The sequence below is a fragment of the Pipistrellus hanaki genome, assembly GCF_964339955.1.
Source record: "Pipistrellus hanaki genome assembly, chromosome: 12".
Taxonomy (NCBI): Eukaryota; Metazoa; Chordata; class Mammalia; order Chiroptera; family Vespertilionidae; genus Pipistrellus; species Pipistrellus hanaki.
The window spans coordinates 6,442,619-6,469,564 of record NC_140514.1 but is presented as its reverse complement, the minus strand read 5'-3'; the positions used below and the strand labels follow the sequence as shown (position 1 = coordinate 6,469,564).

The window sequence follows — 26,946 nt, the reverse complement described above, 5'->3', positions numbered from 1 at the left end:
TATTCTCCACAACTGCTTCCATAAAATGTTAGCTATTGTTTCCTTCTTCTATTTTTTCTTAGCTTAACGAAGCTCTTAGTCTTATTGTGAGCAACAGCATTCATGATGGAAATAGCTTCCTTAGATAGGACACCAGAACCTCTCTCAAAATATTAGAAGATAAAGGCAAACAAATTGTTTAGATCACCCGCCCCCACCCCCTTACTCCCACCCCACCACAGTTCTCTATTTGACCAAAAGCTGTCCAAAACCCTGGCTGGTACCCTGGGTTTCTGAAGGACAGTACCAACCCCTACAACCATTTAGTACATAATGGCCAGGTATCCCACAAACGTGTTGTTTCATACAACAGTGGGATTTGAGATTTTGGCTGCAATCCCTGCTCTGACATAATCTCTAGGTGACTCTGGGCAAGTCAGGGTAGCCTCCCTGAGCTCCTCTCTCCATCTGTCTAACTGGCATCATGATTCTGACATGTTCTACACAGGGCTTTCAAAGTGTATGTATGTAAGTGTGGGGAAGGGTTTTGAAATATTGTTGTCTCTGACTGCAAGTTCTGGGAGATGGTAAAGGTTCTACACGGAACATGATCAATTGTGTGGACACTCCACATGTAACTACATCAGTCCAAAAGGGAAGGGAGAGAAAGCAAAACGAGGGGGCCATTTGAATCCCTCCTCTGTGACCACGGTACCTTCTCACACTTCACCTCCTTTCCTACTCTTATTCTCCATTCTTCATTCATTCTTATTCTCTACCCCATCCTTTATATCTGGCTCAAGACAGGATACCAGCTGCTATAGAAGCAAGAACTTTCATTGTCAATGGTCCAATTCCCCCACCCCTTCACTTACTCATGCTGCTTCATTCTCATAAAAGCTCTAGGATTTAACTGCTGCCCCACACAACACTTTTCCACCTCTCTTGACCCTCAGTGTACATCACGATAACCCAAGGGGAGGATCTTCACATTTAGGAAGAAATTGTACTGAAATGCACTGGTTTTCTTTATAGGAATGCCACATCAGACCTTACAACTACTTCCCAATCCAGGAATGTGCAAACTAAATTATATTTTCCTGGGTTTTCTTAATCTGCCTTCCAGCTTAATTAATATTCTGTGCCTTCTTCCCCACTGAACTGTTCTTTCACTTATGCTTGCAATAAACCTGAGATACATTAAAAAATAAAAACCTGAGGCACCATTCACTTATGAGGTTTACACCGGGGACAAAGAACATCATTAACCTTTGCACCACGGGCCCCCACTCTCCATAAATAGATCCTCACCTCATTTGTACGTGGAGGGCGGCTCTCTTCCCCCGCCTCACTGCAGCCGCATGCTTTTTCTATTTGAAAAAGGTGATTTTAATTCCTGGTCACACTCCCATGAACACTCTGCAAACTCTCCCTATGATGTTTGACCCTTATATTGAGAAGTCCTGCCCTGGGCATATTTTAATCAGATAAGGTTCAATGATAGGTAGTCTGAAGCTTTACTTCTTGCTAAATTTATAACATCGTTTCTTTGAAATCAGTCTCTTTAGTTTAAATAAGTCATTTGTACTTGATCTTTTGATTTCTCTTTAATACAAAATGCAGACTAATCTGCAAGCATTTTTAAGATTGAAGTATGGCAAAGGTGAGATAGATGCTGCACTTTATATAATAATTATTTTTATCACAGCACCTATATTTGACTAAGGGAATATAAGAAACGGGAGATTGCTACTATTAGAGAGTTTTTCTTGTTTTATATATAAGTGAATCTCCCAATCTTTCCATTTCAGCTTCCAAGTCGAAGCCAATGACCATACATCTGCTTCAGCAAGGTGGCAGGCATGGGACCATCACAAGGAGCTCCCGTGCATGTTTGCTGAGCAGGTAAATGTTCCAGTACTTGGGCGTGGCTGGCAGTAAGGGGGTGGACGAGGTAGGATCTCTGAGTTCAGGCATCTTACAGTCAGGTGGGGAATAACAGTCACATAAACAGTTATGATTCTGTGTAATAAACACTATTAAAGAGAAAAGTGGGACCCCAAGAGGGCCTCCTAATCCAGTCTGGTCATGAGGTTAGGAAACATCAGCAGGTGATTTGTAGGAAGAGGGAAGAGATGAAGGTAATAGCGTGAGATGGGAGGCCAGACACTTGAGGACCTTATAGGTTTTATTAAGAAACTTGGGCTTTGCCTTGACAGCAATGTAAAGTTAATGTGTAATTTTTAAGCAGGTGGTGGGCATAATCAGGTTTTTGAGAGAACATTCCGTATATAGTATGGAGAGAAATTGAAAGAAGTCTAAAGACAGGAAAAGTTAGTCCTGAGAAAGATGGTGGCCTTGCCTGGGGATTTGTATTAGAGAGGGGAGGGCTGGAATTGATTTCGGAAACTATTTAGGAGCAGAATAAACAGGAAGTGGTGATCTGCTGGTTGTGAGAGACAGATTTAAGAGGAGTGCAAGCATACACGTAGGAAAGGGCATGTTATATTGGAAATGCCTATGGGAACTCTCAATGAAAATCCTGTATAAGCTGTTTGATATACAGAGCTAAGGCCCTGAAGAGAGAATAGGTCGGCAGGCACAGTTTTGAACAGTGTCCCATTTTAGGTGGTAAGTGAGATGAAGGAGATTGCCAGTGGAGAGCGGGGGAATGTGGAAGGTGAGAGGTGGAGAAGGCCTAGGACAAAACCCTTAGAAGCATCCAGGGTTCTTGAAACATACGGCTGGTAGAGGGAGAAAAAGAACATCAGAAATTAAAATGAGTTCTTTAACTATTTGGGATGCTCAGGGGTTTCCCCCACCAAAAAGTATTATGGTTGCGACTTTTTGACACCACTGCTTCTTACATAAATCTGTTAGTTTTCACTCTAGAGAAATGTAATTTCTTTGTTTTACTATTTTAGTTCACATAAAACAGAACTCATCATCAGTCTTATTCCTATCTATAAATAAATAATATGAAAACTATTCGATGCATGTTCCAATTTTCTTTTCAAGTCACATATAATGTTAAAGTAACTTAGTCTAACAGTACATGTATCTGTTTTGTTAAGTCAGATAACTCATGTTATGTGTTGAATAAAACAGAAAAGCAATAAAGTTTTTTAGGTAAATCTGACAATATAAATATGTTTGTTATTTTCATAGTATTCATTGTCCTGGAACAGGATAGCAAAAATATTCTCTAGTCAAGCATTAATAATAAATTAGAGGTGGTTCATATCCAATAGCTTTGTAAGTATATGAATTGGGATTTTCATGTGTTTATTAAATAAAACAGTTCATAGCTATTTTATCATTAAAACTTACATCCAGTATACTCACTTATATAAACATATCCCAAATAAGTAAATCTCAAATACGAGAGAAAACCATTTGTTTTCTATTTAAAAGTACTGCTATTGGCAACTGAAAAAAAAAAGAGAGAGAGAGAGAGAGAAATCATATCTAACAAGATCAGCTACCTATTCACCAAAAAAAAAAAAAAAAAAAAAAAAGGAAAAAGAAAGTGATTTCTCTTTTCAGAAAAGTGTTTCAGCTGAAATGTGAATGCCCATCCAGGAACTATCTATCCTTCTCCATTTTCTTGCCCCAATGCTGACTAAATTCAGAAGATTCTGAGACCCTGGGATATGACAGAGCCTCAGATGGAGAGAGCCTGGATCCCTGAATCACTATATGGAAGTAAGTTACTTTTGTTGGACCTTTACATGAGCAAGAAATCAAATTTCATTTCATTAAGCAACTGAAATTGCGTGCTTTATTTATAACAACTAGTGTTATGCAAAGTAACACATCAACCAAATGCTCAATAGTGCATAATAATTGAAGAAGCTATCGCGTATAAACACAAGATAGATATTAGCATTTCTGGGGAAAGCACTGTGTTGAGCCCCCCCATACCTAGCCTAGTGTGGGACACATGGAAATTACTCACTGTCTAGGCTACAGGTGCAAACACCCACTTTCTCCCTTTGGATTTAACTACACTTCTTTTCCCAAAGGCAGTCTATTTTCCTTTCCCCTTAGACCAATCTCTTTAAGCTGCTCAACCTTCTGCTTTAAACCAATATTATAGAGCAAAACATGTAAAAATCAATAGAGACCTATCTTGAGATTATCAGGCTAATGATACAGCTATCGCAGTGCAGAATGCTTTGTGAAAAGAATACCACTGCCGGAGAATAAATGTGAACATGTTTTCTAGGATTTTACCAGGTAGCGACACTGCATGCATGTGCCAGGTTTTTGTTTGGTGTTTTCCTGAACTGCTTAAGGCTTTTGTCCAGCGGAGGGACAATCCTGCCTAATTACTACAATCCATTTGTCCTATACCTAAGAATACATAGTTTTGTTCTTTATTAGTGTCACCCAGCACCGCAGAACTATGACACAGAATCTGAACTCAAGCCAATTAGGGAACTTTTAAGTTGGAATAAAAGGAAGAGGCTCCATGCATACCTCATAAAATCTGCATTCCAAAAATAGATCTGAAACATCCAGGTGGGCCAGAGCCAGCAAGTTCGCTTTCCTGTCACCGAGTCACCACTAATAGGAGAACGGACGTCTCCGCACCACCGAGGAATATTTCCTTATGTGCCAGAAGGAAATCACTTTCCCCGAGGAAGCCAGCCCTCCGATCTCAGAGATATAATGGTGAGTCAATCATAATCTCCCTGGCACAGCACATAAAGGAAGCAAGGATGCAACCTACTAACTTAGTTCTATTCAGTGTACTTTGGTGTTTGTGTTTTCTCTCTTGTCCTCTTGCATTAGATTCTCACTATGGAAGCTGCATTAAGTCTTTTAAAATGCCAGCTCCTATCAGTCCTCTCTCAAAGCCCTGCCTTGGCCTCCCATTTCAGCCCAGAAGGCGGCCTGTATGATCTAGCCTGCCATGATCTCACATCCTCTCCTCTTCCCTCACTAAATCTGTGCCCAGAATGCTGGCCTCCTTGCTGTTCTTCAAATAGAAGAGGCCACTGAAATGTCCACACAAATAAGACTGAGATTTTTCTGTCCAATGGAAACTGTGAATCTATATCCTCAGTTGCATCTTCATTGACCTATCAGAGTGGCTCCATTCCACTTTGAGCCAATCAAATGTGAGGATGTGGAGTCCTCATTTGCATGAGGGCAGCCCAATAAGGGAACAGGAATGGGGAATTCTCTCTCTGTCAGTCAGTCCCCCTCTGGCTTGGGGAACACTTTCCATTTCCACTGAAGACTGCATGCCCACCTGGATCTGTTAACACTAAAGGCACCAAAGGTGAGAGGAGCTGTCTAGCCAGCTGGGGTGGAGCAGAGCAGAGCAAAGCAGAATGGACTGGAGCCGTCTAGCAAGGGAGGGGCCAAGCGGACACCCTGGGGCCAGAGCCACCTCTCCCCAGAGTTGCCTTATAGCCCTGCTGTTCCACAGTTGTGCTGCTCCACAGCCAAGCTATATCACAATGCAGCTGTTCCACAGCCAAACTGTTTCATAGTTAAGCTGGGTGGTTTCATACTTTACACTGAATTGAGTTTCTCTCCCCTCACCTCACCCCAATTTTGGGACTCCTGTTGGCATTAAGTTCTCAGCAATGACCTTTGGTTGACAGTATGTATGATAGTTACTAATAACAATTATAACACTACAATGTAAGTTGAAGCATTTGACAGAGGGAAAGCTGAGCTTTCAGAGCAGTCAAGTTGCTCATGGCTGCATAACTATGGGGATCCAAATCTGACCTGAAGACGTGCCTATGTTCTTCCATCCCTGCCATGCTGCCTCTGCACCAGTGCCCAGTCCAGTCCTGACAGACCCTCCATATCTGAAACGTAAGGCCTCACACTGCCTAATGTTATTAAGGAAATCAATCATTAGTGTTTGGCAACACTTACCCACTCTTAGTGAAAAGATTACATAACACTTTGCAGTTAATCATTTACTAAGCAGCTAAATTACTATTTTAATCTAATGTAAAAACAGCTCTTAAGTTGTTAATGTTAATGAGAAATTGTCATATCCATATTACTGACTCCCACTCCTAAATAACTGATACTCCATTAATATTATATTAGTTTGTGATATAGTGTTTTCTGAAACTTAGTTTAATTGTATCAAGTAACTTGGAAGGCACAGATATACTAGTAAATGGGATTCAAATTGGGTATTTTAAATTCAGGAAAAGCAACCAGTATTAGAATCCAAAAGATAACATATCTGCTCCAACTTTCTCTACTCTAGCCTGCTAAAATTAGTTCCACATGAGATGGATCATTAAGATTCAAAAGTAACAACTGGATAATTAGGAAACATCAGAGCACAAGAACAAATTATAAAAATTTACTTCTAAGTTAAAACCAGAAAGTTAAAATGTAAGTCAGAGAGTAGCACTTAATTCATCTACTCTTTACTCAAATAAATGCACAAGAAATCTCAAAATGAGAAAGAAAATTGTAATAGCACTATGAATCAGTAATATCAGTAAATGATCTGTCAACAATGTCGTTTAAAAAATAATTTTAAATCTAAAATATATAGGTGGGGTCTCCATCAGAACTTAGGGACTAAACACACTAATGGTAGATTTCCAACCAAGACATTCCTTACCTCAAACTCATTGTGTGGAGTTGAAGAGGCTGGAAAGAATAGGGACAGAAAAGTATATATGTGAAAATTATGGAAAAAACTTCTCAAATAATGAAAACAATAAGCCTACAAGTAAACAATTCTAACTAACTACAAGCACACAAAAAATAAGAAAATAAGATAGCTCATAATTTTCCCATTTCCTAAAATCAGTGGATAAAGAGAAAAATCTTAAATACAGTCATATGTGTGAAGGGAATACACCTCTATAAATAGAGAGTAAAAAATATCATGGTGACAGCAGATTTCTCATTAGAAAATGAGAAAACAGTGTAGCAACGTGTTTAAGTACTGAAAGAAAAAAACTGCCAACCTGGAATTCTATATCCAGCAACAGTATCTTTTAAATATGAAGGTGAATATATAATTTTTCAATCATATGCAAACTGAAATAATTCATTACCAACAGATTAACACTTCAAGAAATATAAAAGAAGGCAGGCATTTTTCAAGCAAAAGGAAAATGGTAACAAATGAAAATATGGCTTCACACAAAGAAATTAAGAAAATGGAAAATGGAAACTACCTGGTAAGTATAGATAACTTTTCTTATAATTGTATCTCTTAAAATATAATTGTTTAAACAAAAATAATGCTGCATTGTGCGGTTTATACCACATACTAGAGGCCCGGTGCATGAATTCATGCACAGGTGGGGTCCCTTGGCCTGGCCAGCAATCAGGGAAAATCAAGGCCACGGGAGGTTGACTGTGGGAACTCACTGATACTGATGACCAGGGTGCAGCTCCTGCATTGAGTGTTCCCCCTGGTGGCCAGTCTGGTGGTCAGTGTGCATCTTAGTGACCAGTCGACCAGTCATTCAGTCACTTAGGCTTTTATATATATATAGACAGGGACATGGAATGGTAATGACATAACTGGGCACAGGATTCCTCAAACCGCACTGCTATTAATTCTGTATCACCAAGGATATGAAATCCTCCAAATGACCAACATAGGCACTGTCACTACCCAGAGGATATTCCAATATTTTGTCTACCATGGGCAGTTTGAAGAATGGTTTCTTGAACAATGCATGCCATGGGGAATTCTATGCGTAGGGAAAAAATTGAAAGGAATTGTGCCAACAATCACATGTAAGTCAACTGAAAATTTCTACCAAAATACTTTGACTTGTCTTGTAAATCTTCATTAACACATTTAATAGAGCTATCTCATCGTTTTATCAAAATTCAAATCCATTTACTTTACTATAAAATGTAGAAATGTCTGATTAATAAAACAAGTTGCCTTCCTATCTATTTTAATTTTTATTTAGATATAATTTACATCAGGGAAAATACTAGTATCTATGGATGTGTGTCCTATTGTTTCTTTTCACCAGCCTCATGATCAATTGATGAAGGTAATCAACATCCACCACAAGATCCAGGACATGGCTCATGGCTGTGCCTGGCCAGGGTGGGAAGATGAGCAGACATAGCGTAGCACTGTCGATTCGTTCACTGGTTAGGATGCCTCTGCTGGAAGACCAGAAGGAAAAGCAGCACATGCTGAAGCGTTGACACAATCATGAAGCATAATTTACAAGAAACAAGCTCCAAAATGAATCTCACAGAAAGGCCCTCCCAGACTGCATCACATCAATCAAAAGCAAGAGGGAACACCAGAAACTTAAAAAAGTAAAAACCTTTTATGAAGTTACTGTGGAACAAATCAGAGAATATTTTCATTCATTTAAAAAACTATCATTTATTTTTTGGTGAAAACATGAATCCATATAGCATAGTAAGTCTGCTAGACAATATATAAACTTATTTAATGGTTATTTTAAAAGAAATAGTGTTGACCCTCGTAGACATTTCCTATCATCACTTGTAGGCATAACTGGCTGTTGCTTTTTTTCATCACATCAGGGCTTTGACAAGCTGATGTTATCTTGGGCTCTCATTTATTTATTTACATGGTGTGAGACATTGTTGTTAAAAATGTAAGCTGTCTTTAAATCAAGCACATCCTAATATATTAAAACCCTGGTTCTTAACAACCAGTAATGACGGGAGGCTGACCAACCAGAAATAAGTGCTGGCCCTGCCCCTAAGCAAGTGGTAAAGGACAATCAGGCAAGCAGGCAGAGGGGTTAGGGGTGATCAAGTAGCCAGATGGCCCATTGCCGGGCTGGTCCCAGCCCCAAGCAAGTGGATAGAGGCAATCAGGCAGGCAGGCAGAGTGGTTAGGGGTGATCAGGTAGGCAGGTAAGTGGTTAAGGGACATCAAGTAGGTAGAAGGCCCCTCACAGGGCTGGCCTCCCCCCAAGCAAATGGTTAGGGGCAATCAGGCAGGCAGGCAGAGTGGTTAGGGGTGATCAGGGAGACAGACCAGCAGTTAGGGGTGATCAGGTAGGTAGATGAGTAGTTAGGGGCAATAAAGTAGGCAGATGCCCCCTTGCAGGGCTGGCCCCGCTCCCCGGCAAAGAAAAGAGGGAGGCCCAGGCCAGCCAAGCCATTGCACCCCAGCCTGTCACCTGCAAAGGGAGGCCACCGGTGGGGAGGGAGGGAAGGCAGCGCTGCACAGATGGCAAATAGTGGTAGCGGCGGGGGTGGAGCCAGCTGCCTGCAGCCTGGGGAAGGAAAGCCCCAATAGGTCCTGACTTCAGGTCGAGCCTAGGGACCCTACCAGAGGGGTCCCGGATTGTGAGAGGGTGCAGGCCAGGCTGAGGGAGCCCCCTGGGTGCACGAATTTTCATGCACTGGGCCTCTAGTTTAAAATAAAATGAGTTAACTCATTTACAACCTAGCAGAAGTGCTGTGGCGAAGCTCTTTACCCAAGCACCTGAATTCAACCGGAGGTCCATCTACAACAGGCAGAATTGCTAATTAGGATGAGGTTACCACGGACCTCAGAAAGGTTATGTTGCTCTTTTCCTGCACAGAGTCAGCTCTGTGCTCCCACATGAAACAAGAGGATTTGTAATGGCAAAGCTGATAGCATACTGAAATTGTTTATGAAGAGGGGCACCTAAATACCATCTTGAGCACACACAGCCTAAAATAATCAAGCAAAATGACTATTCATATTCAGATCCATGCATAACTCTATCTTTCTCAGCAATACACTACTTGCAGAGATGAAGTTTCCATATTCCCAGTACCATCAGAAGGACTCCATAGCATATGATTCCCCAGCTAAAGTCCGCAGATTAATCACTGTGAAGGCAGCTAGACCTCTTCTCCCTCCATAAAAAAGTAGACCACAGGGAGGGCCACTCTTCACACACTGTTGTACCTGCCAAATAATGTTAAGAAATGGATGCAACAGCATTCCCATTGTGCTCTGAAAAATCATTTTAATTATACGTGCATGTGTATGTGCTATTTCTCCTCATGCACACTCTTCAATACTAAAGTGGAAAAAATAAACTAAACTCAATCATGACTGTTCCATGAAAAAAAAAAAAAGTGTGCTCTGCAGACCCATGCACAAATTTCTACAGATTCTGGGCACACATGGTGCACAGCTGTTGACTAAATCTGGCCCGTGGGGCCGGATAAAAGAAAACACAATTAGAGGTGAAATAAGCAGGTGCCTCCCTCTGTTTGTTTGCTTTCATTATTTGCGTGGGAAGAGCAAGATAACTTCCTATATGGCAAGTTACACTGAAGAATTTCAAACTCTTCATCTAATTGCTTTGTCTCTTAATAGCAAAGCGACAATGTTCTTTCTGGAAATAAACTCATCTGCATACCCACAGAGTATAAAGATTTTAAAAAAAACAGTCTTTTTGGTCTAAGCTAAAATTAAAATACATTCGTGACACTAAGTCCTACTCTGCTCTATTCCTTAAATACTGAGTGGACATTAATGCAGAATTTACTCTAGCCTACCTTTTATTACAGATCACTCTAATTTTCCCATCTTCCCTATCAAAAATAAACTTCCGGAGGTAAGGAATAATATTAATTTGTGTTCCAAACACAGATATTGCATAAATATTTATGGAATGATTTGCATCCAGTAGGCACACCAAAATATCTCTAGAATGAATCGATCCTGAGTCCCTGAGGGAAATGCTATCAGAACAAGATCTTTTTTGGAATGATGATATTTGAGACAAGTGTAGTCTATTGATAAAGGTAACAAATTCACTTGCTGGAGTAATTTAGTGCAAGGAAACAAGTGGACATTTCAAATAAAATCCTCATGTTTCCAAGGTAGAGAGGTAACAGAATGAGGAATTATCTCTCTCCCTCCAACCACTTCTATTATATTGCCTTGCCCTGTATATTACTTATATAGTTTTAAAACAATGAGAATCCTAACAAACACATAAAATTAAGCTATATTGCTATGTATGTGTGCACATACACATTATAACATGTATGTACTGTGGGCTTATTTCAATTTAAAGGCTATCAGTATGATGTTGGCTCTGATGTCTCTAAGAATACTTTAGGCAGCAGGAGTTACTTAAAAAAAAAATCCTATGCCTGAGTTCTAATAAGGTAGCCAGTGCTGGATTAAGTACATGCAAATAAAAGCATACAAATATTTTTAAACGAATGTTATGTTTACACCTACAGATACACACAACACATTGTGTGTGAATGGAACACGTTGAAGTTATCATTAGAAGAGTAAAACTAATTAGACACCTTTACTCTCTCTTTAGTATTTTTCATGACATAAAATCCTCCATACACTACCACCCATGCAATATTTTTAGTATGGAGCATCTCAATTGGTCCTGGAGACAGACCTTTTTCTAAAAAATATGTTTTTATTAATTTCAGAGAGGAAGAGAGAGGGAGAAAGAGAGAAATATCAATGATGAGAGAGAATAATTGATTGGCTGCCTCCTGCATGCCCCCTACTAGGGATTGAGCCTGAAACCCATGTCCTGACTGGGAATTCAACTGTGTCCTCCTGGTTCATCGGTCAATGCTAAATCACTGAGCTACACTAGCCAAGCATGGAAAGACCTTTTTAACCAGCATGATGGCAGTACACAACTGAGAGAATCTCAAGGAAAAAGAGTAGGAATAAAATTATGAATTGTACATCAATCCCCATCACACCTCCACACTCAAGATTTTTCTCCCGTTTTTTATAGTTCTAGGGCTTGTTTTATTAAGAACGATGACACTACCTTTAAAAAGTTCTATTAGGTAATAAACAGAAAAAGCATCCCCAGGTTGGAAAAAAACAATTTCATATTTTATTCTACATTAAGTATTTTTCTATATAACTTTATATCTCTATAGATAGAAAATAATAAATTTAAGCCATGTAAACACACACTAGTACTTATAAAAATATTTAAATATAAGTAAGTCTTTAAAATAAAAACTTCATATATTTAAATTTTATCCACAATTACCTTATTAAAAAATTTCCATTTTCCCCCATATCTCAAGTTGACTGTCATTCTACACCTCTGATCCTAAAGTCTCATCACATTGAAAAAGCTTAAAATCAAAGAACACCTACCATTTGTACTACCAGCACTTTAATTTCAGAGTGTTATTTTCAACACCCTTATATTTGTCCTGACTATAGAGAAAGTATTTGTGGTCACTGTCTATCAGAAAGGGGGTAAAATTCATCTAAGAGCCAACGTGTATGTCTAATTTAGAATCTCTCTTCCAGTGTAAACTTGAGTAAGAATAAGGAGGAAATACTTCTAAATGCTCATCTTTGAATCACAGCAGTGGCCATCCTGGGAAGGCTACTTTACTAATTTTCAAGTTAAAAAGTGAGCTGCCTTAAAGTTTTGTTTGGGGCAAAGTTCAAACTTACTGTATTAGGAGCTCAAATAGGTCAGTGGCTTGGCTAAACTAAGGTGATGCCATTTCCCTTTGACCACTGCGCCTGAGTGTCTTCCCCGTTGGGTGACTACAGGTTTGCTACTGGAGATGCAAAGCTCTGGGTCATCGCAGGATGACCTTCACAGTCGCACCATCCTGCGGACAGCTTTGGAAGCACTCACGGCGGAAAGCAAAGGACGCGATCCTCACTCACGGAGGGCTGACTTGAGGTGTCGTTCTGATTTACCTCCACCAATCTTCGGCGCTTTCAGCGATTTCCACAGACTTTGTTTAATCTCTTGCTGCAATTAGTGCTCCTCGCAGAGCTGGCATATTATCTAGCCGCTACATTGCCAGCCTGAACACATCTCGCTGTCCTTTCACTAATTTGATTAAAGGTCTCCTTGTTTCCAGAGCTGATGATTTCCACCCCTGATACATATTCTGGTAGTATGAAGCCATATGAAATGCCCACTTAAAGCTTACAATATGTACACTCCAAGTCCTTTGCTCTCAGAATGCTTCACTCTCAACAGCTGTTGGATATTCTCAATGATAAGGGCACTGCATACAAGTGAGGGTGGAGAGTCAATAAAGTTATTTCCTTCTAGTTTATATTCTATTTTTCACACAAACTAAAAACACCACGATTGCTAGTATTTCTTGAAAAAGATATCTGTTCATTGTTCCACAAGACCTTGCAGCCATTTTTCAGGCTGTTTTCTGTCTTTCTATGGCTATTGCTTCTTCCCAAAACCATTTCTTATAAGACTAATAAATTCAAACTCAGAACACCAGAGCAAAGACACATATAGAACCAGTTGCCTAACCATTTAACTTTTCACAGCTGCCACTACAGAAAGAAGAGGAAATACGTAGACATAATACATAAATAGTGTAATTGACTGGATTCTATCAGCAGCTAAAAGAACCTAAAAAGGGATATAGTTAGAATATTTGCTAGGATAGAGTCTAGACTTACCAGTGGATTGCTGTAAGCACAGCTGAACATGTCAGCATCGAATCCATATTTTTAATGCCACATGCCTTTATTCTACCTTGAATGCTCTCTCTTCCTTACTCTAAAAACTCTAAGCCTTCTAGATCATTTCAAATGCCACTAATCAATGAAGCCATGCCCTCAAATACCAAAAGTAAATTATTTCCTCCTCAGTGTTCTAAAAGCAACTTTTATAAATTTCATTATAATTTATAATCCAAAATCCACTTGCACACCTCCCTACCACCAGTTATAAATAAAGCACAAGGTGTTACATAAAGTAGATACATATTTATAGAAAACTGAATTATCAATAAGCTTATGTTATCTGTTACACAGAAAAAGTTCAGAGGTCAAATTGCAGAGCAAAACTCAATATATCCTTATAATGGAATATTAGGCAGCCATTAAAAATGTTTACCAAATATTAAGAAACTGTTCTGATATAATGTTAGGTGAAAAGAGAAGAAAAATAAATTGTACAGAATTCTGATTTCAGCTCTATGTAAAATGTATTTTAAACAAATATGACAAGAAAATACAACAAAATATTAATCAGATCCTTCAAGGTCATAGAAAAATCAAATATATTTAATGGCTTTTCTCTAAAATTGAAATGGCTTAATATAAACAAACTTCTTCCATGTCTGTCCTAAAGGAGGAGGGGAATACATCCACATGTCAGAAGTTCATGTAAAACATGCCATAAGGGAGTCCAGGAGGAGGAAAAGGCAAATTTTACATTACTGTGAAGGGAATCCCTAACCTGGAAGTAAGTTGGAGGTAGTGGTATCCCAAACAAAACCTCCATTCACAGTTCCAAAGCTTGGGTGTCAGCTACCAGAGGTGAGAATGGACTGTGAAATAATAAGTAAGGAGCTAATTCCGCCAGCAGCTCCAAGGAGAGGCACCTATTCCCGCCCTCAGCACAGCAGCCCTGATGCTCACCCCCGGCCTATCCTTAGAGCAGCAAGAGTGAAGCAAGAGAGGCTTCTAGGGCACAAACCTGAAGACGTGTAAGCAGGCACCTATTGTCAGGGTCCTGCAAGCCCACTAGGCCCCTCACTGGCCTCTCACTGGTCTGCAGGTGTCTAATTAGTCGGGCTGCATCAAAAATAAAAAATAAAACCAAACATTCTGAAAAGATGCCAGTCTGCACGGTGAGTGAGATTATTGTGAAGATAATGCTGCCTAGTCATTCCCTACACCTAACCATCAGGATAAAAATCAGTAAGTGACCAATCTAAAGTAATTAAAACAAATAAATTTTCTGAAGCAAAAGTTAAGACCCTACTAAATCTTAATTTAGTATCCTCATGCAAATTTGAAAACACTGCATCTGTAAAGAAAAAAAGAGAGACAGATATTAAAATATACTAAAAATTTACCATTAAAAACTATGATACTAGCACCAAAATAAACAGATATGGAAATGAACATAATAAAAATTCCAGAAATAATCAAAAACATATTAAGAAATGATTGATTTGACTACACTGATATTAAGACTTTGTGTACACCAATTTTAAAACCTCTCTGTAAACAAATTAAAAGGTAATCAAGTGTAAACAAAGCTAAATGGCAGGAGAGAGAAGGAAACCACATTTTCGATATGAGAAGGTAAATATTCTTACAACATAAAGGTCTCCTAAAAAAAACAGAAGGCAAAGATTCAATAAATATGATTCAACTCAACAAATCTATATTGAGCACTGTTTTCCTTTGCTTGGGTTTTGAACATTAAAAAGTAACTATTTTAGCCCAGCTGGTGTGGCTCAGTGGTTAAGTGTCAACCTATGAACCAGAAGGTCATGGTTCGATTCCCAGTCAAGGCACATGCCCAGGTTGTGGGCTCAATCCCCAGTAGGGGACATGCAGGTGACAGCCAATTGATGATGATTCTCTCTCATCATTAATATTTCTCTCTCCCTCCCTCTCTGAAACAAAAAAAATTATATATATATATTTATATATAAAATTTTAAAAGCCGAATTAATTCTCTAAAGTCTCTAGTATGGCATGGCAGAAAATGAATGATTCTACATGTTTCTACAAAAATAAAATTGAAAGGTTGAATTAAAACTTACCAATTGCTTTCATCTGGCACCTAACACTCTGGGAAATTGGAATTCTAGACCTCAAGCACTCAAAATGTATGCAAGTTCAAAACCAATAAAGTTAAATACAATGTAAACGGTAAGTGATATAATAATCATGCAAAAAAACATCAGAATACAAAAGAGGAAACTATGTCACTTTGGTTCAGAAGAATTAAAGGCGGCTTCAAAAATTACACCTTGTCTGAGTCATCCAGTCCAGAATATAGAAAGAGTTATACTATCGGGGCCTGACCATGCCAATATGTTTGGATTTTACTCTATGCTGAATGCATCTTTGACAGACATGGGCAGGTCATCTTTGTTTCAGGTCCAATAGTCTGACAGGATTATAGGAGGCCAATGGGACAGAACAGAGAGATCATTCAAAAGGTGATTGCCATTGGCAGGGAGTGAAAGAAAACTCAAGTGGAGTTCAACAACATCTTCACGAGGGGACAGGGGGAGAAAAGGCACGTGTGTCCTCTAATGTTCAGGTCAAATAGCATATAGGTCACCAAACATTTTTCATCTAGCATTACCACAAAGACCTTATTTTTAATTTATTTTTGTTGTGGCCATCTCTGGAAGCAAAGTAAATGAAACCCAGTGAGGAAAATGTTGTAAATTATTTTAAATTTCTTTCCTGGTGTCTTTTTCTTTCGAGTGTGAGGAAGTCATATTCTCTAAGAACTTAAAGGAAAACATTTATCGCTTTAGGCATCTCATGTGGACACGTAGCATCCAAACTACATGGCACCATGAAAAAAGACCAAAAGTAAACGGAATGAAGTTATCTAATCTGCCGATTTTTCCATTCACTGAGGAGAGAACAAGCAGACTCCGACTTGCCTGGACAGTAAGAATGTCCCTCAGAACATTCGGCTGCAACACACTTCTGGAAGCCTCCTGCTCTGGGACCGTGATGGCCTCTCCTCTCTACAGGACCAGGAAAGCACACTTGAGTTACACCTACTTTATTATCATGAGTTACGTTCCCTTTTTAAACTCTTCCCTGACTGGCACCTTTTTTCCACTAACACAAATCCCTCAACTACTACAATCTTACCACTGTGCCCTACCCACACGTTGTAACTTTCCTCAACAGCCTGTCTGTACTCTCACAACCTAACTTCACCACGGAATCAGACAAGTACCCTGACGTCTGAATGATCTTTGGATGAATTTATAATTCCTTTTTATAACAAATTGTTAACAACACCAAACCTTCCTGAATATAAGTAAAAACTCAGGGTGTCCCAAAAAAATGCATGCAAACTTAAACAGCAGATAACTCAATTTTCACTCCTTTTGGGGGTTAACTGATTTGAAATAATGGGTGAAGCCAGACTAAGCTTCAAAGAAAGAAACTTTATCTACTAGACTTTTTTACGGAGATACATAAAAGATCACGTTTATAGTACAAAAAAAAAAAACCCTGACAATAGCTGATGAATTGAGGGCACACAAATACTGAACAAAATTATTCTTGATATTTGCAATTCCATTGTTTCATGTTATCACCAGTGCCTGGACCAGAATGATCATCAATTTGAAAACAGGCATTGACAAAATGTATATTCATTTCTGTAGATTCTTTTAAAATTTTTAAAATGAATTGTTTGTTAATAAATACTGACTTTAAAATCATTCAAAATGTGTATATTCTACTATTTTGGACGAATACCCTATTTATCTAAAGAATAAAATTGATAGAAATGTACAAAATAGGACAGCAAGAAAATCAAAGTATTTGGTTTAAGATTTTTACTTCTCAGATAGTAAGCCTATCATTAAAAATCAGTCTAGGTCTCCATCTGGTGGCCAAATTTTCTACTTTTAAATTGTAAAAGACCTCATTATTTTTCAGTCTATCTTCCTGGGAGTGAATTACAAAAGATAAAAGGCATAATAAATTATCCTTTAAAATGCACAAACTTAATAATTCAGAGGAGTATAAGTTCGAAAATGCACAGCTTAAAGACCTACTTACAAAATAAAGTCCATCATTCTTTAGAGCCAAATCTCATGCAAAAAAGAAAACAGGTATGTCCTGAATTGAACACCAAAAAAAATTCTGTCACAATCAGAATTGCACTTATTTATGCATTATTCAGCAAATATTTATTGAGCACATATCATTTATCAACTAATTCCCCTAAGTGTTGGGGCTACAGTGAACAAGATAAGGGCATTTGTTTCCTTAAAAGAGCTTACATTCTAGTGCGGGGAGATAAAAATAAATACATGACATAATATCAGTTTGTCATCCAAGTTATGGAATAAAGTACAACAAGGGAACGGAGAGTTGGAGAGGTGATGTTAAATACAATGGTATTGGCATATATAATAAGGCTATCCCATCTAATAAAAGGGAAATATGCAAATTAAGTGAAAGGTGGCAGAGTCCATAGTCATAAGATGGTGGCACCCTGTCTGTCCCCTCAGCCTTGCTGGAGTCCCCCAATCTTGGGGGGCTGCCACTGGGAGCAGGCAGCTGAGCAGCCTGGCAGAATGCTTGCTTCATTGCCTTGGCAATGCCCCGCTGCAGCAGGCCTCTGGGGGACAGGGGGCCAGCCCACAGCCTCCACAGCCATGGAATCGAGTCAGTGTGGGTCCCTCCTGGCTCCCGCAGAAGCTGCACAGCTCCTGTGGAAGCAGCACGGCTCCCAGCAGTGCACTGCAATTCCCGCCAGCTCCCAAAGCAGCAGCAAGCAGCCTTCCGCGTGCAATATTGCACAATGGGCTACTACAATAGTATTCAAATATAGTAGATGTCTAAGGAGAAGCATTTTAGGCTAAGGAACAGTACATACAAAAGTCCTAAGGCAAACACGTGTTTAAAGATCAGTAAGTGGGACAGTGAGTGACAGGAAAGTGCACGGTGAGATAAGAGAGGCAGCAGGGGCCTGGGTCATGCCGGGCCTTATCCGTACAGGCCACCAAAGGACTTTGGGTTTTATTCCAACGTGAGAGGAAGCCGTTGGAGGTTTGTAACATAAACCAAGAGCTATATAAAGAACAAGATGGGGGAGAGGGTCAAGGGGTAGCAGGGAGACCACTCAGAAGTCCACTGCAGTGATCTGGGTGAGAAATGCTGGTGGCTTATTCTCTGATGCTAGTAGCACTGCAAGGGGTAAAATGACAGAGGGGTTTGTCTTTAAGATAGTGCCAATGAGGATGCTTTTGAGCTTTGAGAGAAAAAAAAGAGCAATAAGGAATAACATCAGGGTTTTATCATTACAACCAACTGAACAGGAAGCCAGTTACTAACATGAAGAACACTGAGGGGAAAGCAGGTTTGGAAGGAAAACCAAGAATGTAATTTTAAAAATGTTAAGTTTGAATTGACTATTAGGCACCCAATGGAAAATTTCAAGGAAGAAGTAGGATATATGAATCTGCAATTCGAGTCAAACGAAAGAAATGGAAATATAAACCCCAACCCAGTGTTGTAGAACCTGTGCTGTTGAGTGCTAGGAAAAAATAGATGGATGACTCAATACAATCTATCATGAGCTGAACACATGTCAGATTGATGGCAGAATAATTCAGAGCGTGTGGGTATATTTTATAATTGATTAGTTTCAAAGCTCCTTCTATGTGCTGACCATATATATGCCTCCCAGGCAATGTGATTGATGTACAAAGAAAATAAGTTTCAGACCCTGAATAGGAATTTTCAGTTCTGGGTAGAGTGACAAGGTAAATTAAAAAAAATAATAATTTAACAGGAAACAAACTCTTGTTTTAAAAAACAAATATATTAACCTTTGTTCTATAACTTACCTTTCTGGTCACTGCACAGCCATTGTCCTTATGGCTTCCGTCACTTTACATACTTCCTAGCTATTGCCACCGATTCTCTTCCTCCACTCCACTCATTCCTATATATTGCTATACATTGAAAATCCAAGCACACTGTGATTTTTTCCCCTTTGGAGGTAAGGTAGGTCAAGTTTGCTGATGATGAATGATATATTGTAGCTAATACAATTCCTGCTGCATAGTATATGTTTAAGCCAACACACACTTGTTAAATGTTTACTATAAGGGAGCTCTATATTAAGTATTAAAAAATTGAGGTCATATTTTAAGTATTAAAAATTGAGATGAGAGTTTCTGTCCTCAAGAAATAAACACATAATCAGATATATTTAAGTTATATTGCAGTCTAAGGGGGTGGGATGGAAATAGGATCTCAACTGATGTTTGATGAATTAACAGTTAAGTTTTTTAAATATGTTTTTATTAATTTAAGAGAGGGAGGGAGAGGGAGAGAGAGAAACATCAATGGTGAGAATCATTTATCATCTGTCTTCTGCGTGTCCTCTACTGTGGATTGAGCCAGCAAACTGGACATATGCCCCGACCGGGAATGGAACCGTGATCTGGTTCATAGGTCAACAATCAACCACTGAGACATACCAGCCAGGCAACAGTTACTTTTTAAAAAACATTTATCAGTCCTTTATAAGGACTGAGCCTCTTCCTTTAGTCTGGGGTGATATTCAGAGTAAAGGGGAGGAGGATTTTTTTATAAACTGGGCAGATGATATGCAGTTTACGATTAGGGAATTATATCATGATGTGTTTAGTATGAATGACAAAGATAAAGCAACCAGGCAATCCAATAAATTTTTTTTCTTGCTCTCCTAATTCAAACACATAAATATTTACATAAAAGCCTAGTGGTCCAAAGTCTCCAAATAAAACTTTGTTTCTTTTGTGGCTGAACAAAAAGGCCCAACTTATCTGTTTTCCAGCAAAAGTCTATTGAAATTGGGATATAAGAAACACAATGCAAACATGTTTTATGACTTTGAGCTATCCCTAAAAATATGCATCACTATACTCTCTGTATAAAATATAGAGGGAAACTGTGATATATATTCACAATGGAATAGTATGCAGCTATAAAAAAGCTCTCTCACTCTTTTAGACAGCCTATAGCAATGATTCTCAACCTTTCTAATGCCGCAACCCTTTTAATACAGTTCCTCATGTTGTGGTGACCCCCAACCATAAAATTATTTTCATTGCTACCGGTACTTCATAACTGTCGTTTTGCTACTGTTAATGAATCATAATGTAAATCGTAAAAAAAAAAAAACAGGGATGCCTAAGACCATTGGAAAACAAGAATAATTACATTATGATTCATTAACAGTAGCAAAATTACAATTATGAAGTAGCAACAAAAATAATTTTATGGTTGGGGGTCACCACAACATGAGGAACTATATGAAAGGGTTGCAGCATTAGAAAGGTTGAGAACCACTGGCCTAGAGGTATGCTAAGCAAGATAAGCCAGTCAGAGAAAGGTAAGTATCACATGACCTCACTGATATGTGGAACATATGAACAAAATAAACTTAAGAACAAAATAGATACGAAGACACTGTCACATGCAACAGAATGATGTGTTTAAGAAGTGGGGACTGGACCTGAATAAACAAAGAATTTATATACATATATGCTTAGCCCATGGACAAACAGTGCAGTATAGGGAAGGCCTTGGGAAGGGATAGGAGTGGGGTGGAGGAGGTCAATAGGGGAAAAGGAGGACATTTGTAATACTTTGAATAATAAAGCTTAAAAAAATTTTTTTTCTAACAAATTGGTCAACTTACTTTACTAGGGAGAACCACACAATGGAGGAAAAAATCATATTAAAATACCATCTTCTAGTAAAAAAAAAAAAATGAGGAACTTAAGAGTATTTTTTATAAGAAAAAATTATGAAGTCAAATAATATCAGGGGCCAGTGAGGATATAGAGGAAAACCCTGCTTTTATCAGTATAAACTGGTATAGCTTACTATCTTAGTTTTAGTTATTTTCCTCCAGTATGACTATATTTTTCTTTTAAATGGAGTGTTTATTCCATTGACATTTATGTAAGTAGAGATATATATTTGGCTTATATATAACGTCATTCCATTTGTTTTCAACTTGTCCTACCTATATTTTTCTTATTTCCTTTTGAATCAATTAATTTATTTTTATTGCATTTTCTACTAACTTTAGTTATATTATTTCACAATGCCTTAATGGCTATCCTGAAAATTACCACATGTATCCATGATTTAGTAATGTCTACATTTTTATTTTAACTTCTTAATGACATGGTTACAACTTAACTCCATTTCTCACTTTTGTTTTTGCTGTCATACATTTTAATCTCATGACCTTTCACTTAACACTATCATCTAATCTCATTAAACAGTTATCTATATATATTTACCCACATTTCTACTATTTAACTTAGTCTTCATCTATCCTGTGTTTTATGTTTCCTTCTGGGATCTCCTTCTTTCTGAAGAACTTGTTTCATATTTTCTTTAACACATGCCTTATGAGGAAGAATTTTCTCATTTTTGCCTATATATATCTTTGCCTTCAATTTTAAAGAAAATTTTCAGTGGGTGTAGAATTTTAAAATAGGTATTTTCTAATTATTATATATGATAGAACTTAATTTTATTTTTTAAATATATTTTTATTGATTTCATAGAGGCAGGGAGAAGGAGAGACAGAAACATCAATGGTGAGAGAGAATCAGTGATTGGCTGCCTCCTGCATGTCCAACACTTGGTTTCAAGCCCATAACCCAAGCATATGCCCTAACCAGATATCAAACCATGATCTCCTGGTTCATAGATCAATGCTCAACCACTGAGCCATGACGCTTGGGCAGGACAGAATTGTTTCAATAGAATTGTAGAATAGGTATTTTCTTTCAGACTTTTAAAGATGTCTTTCCATTATCTTAAGATTTACATCTATTTTATGGAGAAGTAATCTGTAAGAATTATTTGTTTTCCTTTCAAAGTGCTGTGTTTTCTCCTTTGGCTGTTTTTAAGGACTTTTTCTATCTCCCTTTTTTAAGTTTTTCTGTGATGTGCCTGGAACATATTTGTAATTACCCAGTTTGGAGTTTGTACTTTCTGAGCCCTTAGATTTGGGAGCAAGGGTGGCAGTTAAAAACTGTTAGTCACTATATCTTTAAATATTTCTTTGGTCTATTATCTCCCTGTCCTCTGGGATTCCAATCGCATCATTTGTTCTGTGGCATTTTCTTTATTTCCATCATTTTCACTTTATATACTTCAGTCTACGTATTTTATACTGACATATCTTCCAGTTACCTAAATTCTTTAACTATGTCCAATTTAATATTACATCCATGTGAAAAAAGTGTAACACAAATTTTATGCAAAGTCTTTCATAAATAGAAATTAAGAAATACTCTCCAATTCAATTTATAAGACCAATTTAACCTTTACATCAAAACTTCAAAAGTTATTAAAAGAAAATGTGTAGGTAAATCTTTCTAATGATTAAAGAGGTAAAAACCTGAAAGTTAAAAAATAAAGTCAGAAATATATAAAAATTATAGCGCATCATGACCGAGAATTTAATACATAAAAGTAAGGCTGATTTAATATATTTTAAAAATAATGGAATAACCACAACAGAAAAAATCACATGACCATATCAATTTGATAAAATTCAATGCTAAAGTTTTAGCAAATTAGAAATAAAAAGAAACTTCCCTATTAACTGTTCTTTAATATTTTTTTGCATACGCCATACTTAATGATGAGATATTAAAAGGTTTTTCCAAGATTGGAAATGACACAGGATGCTCACAAAAATCAATAACATTAAAGCAAGAAAATTAAATTTAAAGGTATAAGGATGAAAAGAAAAAATGTAATTTTTCATAACCAACTTTGTTAGAAATGAATGAATTTAGCAACATTACTAGATATAAGATCAATGTATTGTACAAAAGTAAAATAAAAATTTGAAAAAAACATCAATAATAGCATCTGAAATAACAAATAATGACGACTATATATAATATTGATATAATAAAGATCATAAAGTTTTTTAAAAGAATTTTAAAGACTAAGTAAATCTAAGAACACACCATATTCATGGACTGGAAGATTCAATATTATAAAGCTGTAATTCTTCTCTAAATAATCTATAGATTTAAGAAAATCCAAATGAAAATTTTAACAGCATATATTTTGTAGAAAATAAAAAGCTAACTTTAAAATGTTTATGATGAAATGCAAAAGCAAAGAGGACTAAGGCAATCTTCAAGAACAAAAACACTACTGGATTTATATGGGCAAAATTCAAGACTTAGTATAAAACTATAGTAATTAAGACATTTTGGTATTGACTTACTGTATGGTATTATAGTAAAAAAAAATAATAATAATAAGTTAAGAAACCAACCCATGAATATATAAACACTAGATTTATGACCAAGGGGATACATTAGTATAATGGGGCAAGATTGGTCTTTTTCAATAAATGCTACTGGGTCAAATATCTATATGTAAAAAAAAAAAAAAAAAAAAAATACTAACTTATTTAGTATCCTCTCTTATATAATAAAAGGCTAATATGCAAACAGACCAAATGGCAAAACTGGTTGCTATTAATTGTGCTGACCACCAGGGGCACATGTGGACAAAACATGGTGTGGAGCAGGTGAGAGAGGGCACCAGAGCAAGATGGGGCACAGGTTGCTGTCATCGGGGCAAGCCTCTAGTGGTTACTGAAAATTCTTTGCTCCTGAGTGCCACATTCTCACCTGGTGCTCGCACCTGCTGCCAGTGCCAGCCCCACTCACACCCGCTGCCAGTTCCAGAGCTGCTGCTCACACCTCTGCCAGCGTCCAGCACCAGCCCCAATCGCTCAGCAGTTGCTATTAGCAAATGCAAGCAGCAGTTGCCTGCCCCAATCACCCTTCATGGCTTCTCCACCTCCCCCCCCCCCGCTCCTGAGGGGCAATCAGGGCTGGCAGCCAGTCACCTCCAGCAATGATCTCATTTGCACCCACAGCCAGTGCCGGAACCGCCAGTCCCAACCGCTGCAGATGCCCAACGCTGGTCCTGATCACTCAACACCATCAGCAGGTGCGAGCAGTGGCTGCCGGCCCTGATCACCGCTGAAGGCTTCTCCACCTTCCCCTGCTTCTGAGGAGTGATCAGGGCAGCAGCTGCCACTTGCACCTGCTGCCAGCACCAGCCCCAATCACTCCGCACTCTCAGTGGGTGGGAGCGGGGCTGGCAGCAAGTGGGAGTGGCAGCAGTGGGAAGGGGGATGCCAGCAGATATGGGACAGAGTAGGGAGAGAGGAGCCACAGCAGGAAGGGCCAGGTTGGGGCACAGAGGATGGGCCAAGACCTGCCCGTGTTCTCACCGCAGCCTCGCAGCTCATAGTTCCTTTCAAGGTGCACAAGTTTGTGCACTGGGCCCCTCGTATCTTATATAAAAATTAATTTTAACAGAATTGTAGATTGAATTTAAAAGCAATATAAAATTCTTCTAGAAAACTGCTTTCATCAGTTTGGATATGTAAAGACTTCTCCTATAGGACACAAAAAGCATTAAATGCAGAAAATAAATGTATAAACTGAACTAATTGAAATTAAGAGTTTCTATTAATCAAAAAATATTAACTACCACAAAAAAAGCCGCTAAGTGAAAAAGATATGGACAATGAAGGGTGTGTATTCAGAATATGCATATATAAAGAATTTCTACAAGTTAGAACATGTCTTCCTCATAGAAAAGTGACCAAGTAACAGTAATTCTTAATTAAATGACCAATAAACATTAAAAGTTATTCAACTTCATTAGTTATCAGAAAAATGTAAACTAAAGCCACAATAATATTCCAATACTTACACCTAAGAATGACTAAGACAGTCTGGCCAGCATGGCTCAGTAGTTAAGCATCAACCTATGAACCAGGAGCTCACAGTTCAATTCCCAGTCAGAGCATATGCCTAAGTTGCAGGCTCCATCCCCAGTGTGGATCATGCAGGAGGTAGCCAATCAGTGATTCTCTCTCATCATTGATGTTTCTCTCTCTCCCTCTCCCTTCCTCTCTGAAATCAATAAAAATATTTTTAAATGATTTAGACAATAAAAGACAGACAATGCTAAGTATTGCTAGAGATAAGAGTAACTGGAATTCACATCACTGGAAAAAATGTATGACAGCTTTTGAAAATGCTTTGGGCAGTAATTGCTGACTTACCTATGTGCCAAATGAACCATCAGTTTCTCTATGAAATATATATTCAGCTGAAATTCATGCACAGAAAGTATTAAGAGCAATTAACAAGAATGTTCACAGTAGCATTATCCCATATAGTCAAAAACTGAAAACCCATATATCCATCAACTATGAACAGAAAAGGAGACATATATTGACAAAGAAAATACAAGACAGCAAGGAGCATGAATGAATGTTGTTGCATACCACAATGTGGATAAAACTAACCACGTGGTAAGTGAAAATATGAGATATTAAAAAATTACATATTATTTATATTAAGGCTAATAACCAACAAACTGAACTGCAATATTTAGGGATTCAGCTTAGGAGGCAAAAATATGAAGAAAAGCAGGAAGGCGATAATGCAGACTTAGTCATTAAGAAGAGACAAGAATTGTTCTGAATAACTGCTGTTCACTTTGTCATAATTCTTTAATATGGCATTTTACTTTATGTATATACACTGAGTAGCCAGATTATTATAATCTGGCCACTCAGAGTGTGAGAGAGTGTGTGTGTGTGTGTGTGTGTGTGTGTGTGTGTGTGTGTATAATATATATATATTTTAGAGGCCCCGTGCATGAATTCGTGCATGGGTGAGGTCCAGCCAGCCTGGCCAGGGGGAGGGGACATGGGCAGTTGGCCGGCCTGCTTGCTGTTAAACTCCTGGTTGAGGGGACGATTTGCATATAAGCCTTTTATTATATAGGATATACACTGAGTGGCCAAATTATTATGCGTTCAGAGATCATAATAATCTGGTTACTCAGTGTATATATCTATACATATAGATATACAAGTGTGAATAGATACATAGATGATAGATATACTTGTATGTATTTTTAAATTAAAATAATTAAATTTCAAATGGATTAATATTTAAATATAAAAACCCAGACAATAAATACTTTGTAAGATAAAAAAAGGAAGAAAAGGAAAGTGGAGGAATACAATCCATCTGTGAAGAGTTTTTTAATTACATCTGAGAAACTCAAAGTGTCTCAAAAACAAAACATAAAAATGTTTAATTGTATGACAAGTTAAAACTTTGTTGTAATATCTTTTTTCCATACAAAATATTTGTAAACTGGATGATAAGCAAGGGTTAACATACAAAGTGCAAAAATCAAAATTAAAAAATTCATAGAGAAATAAATTCAGAGTTGTTCAAATTCTCTAGTAATCAGGAAAATGAAATTAATAAATCACTTTATACTTCTGTGCAGGAAAATCTGCTAACGTTGCTTATTGACATTTCACCTGCTTTTAAAAGCAATATGGCAACATCTGTTAAAATTAAAAATACACTCATTTACCCACCAATCTCACTGCTAAAAAGCTATCTCAGAGAGACAAAGTCATC

The 26,946-nt window shown here is 37.8% G+C and overlaps 1 protein-coding gene across 4 annotated transcripts in view; it reads right to left on the bottom strand.

Annotated features, from left to right (window-relative positions):
* The window catches only part of TDRD15 (tudor domain containing 15), a 545,892-nt gene that overhangs the window by 474,219 nt on the left and 44,727 nt on the right, over positions 1-26,946 (bottom strand). The gene's annotated exons all lie outside the window — the stretch shown is intronic.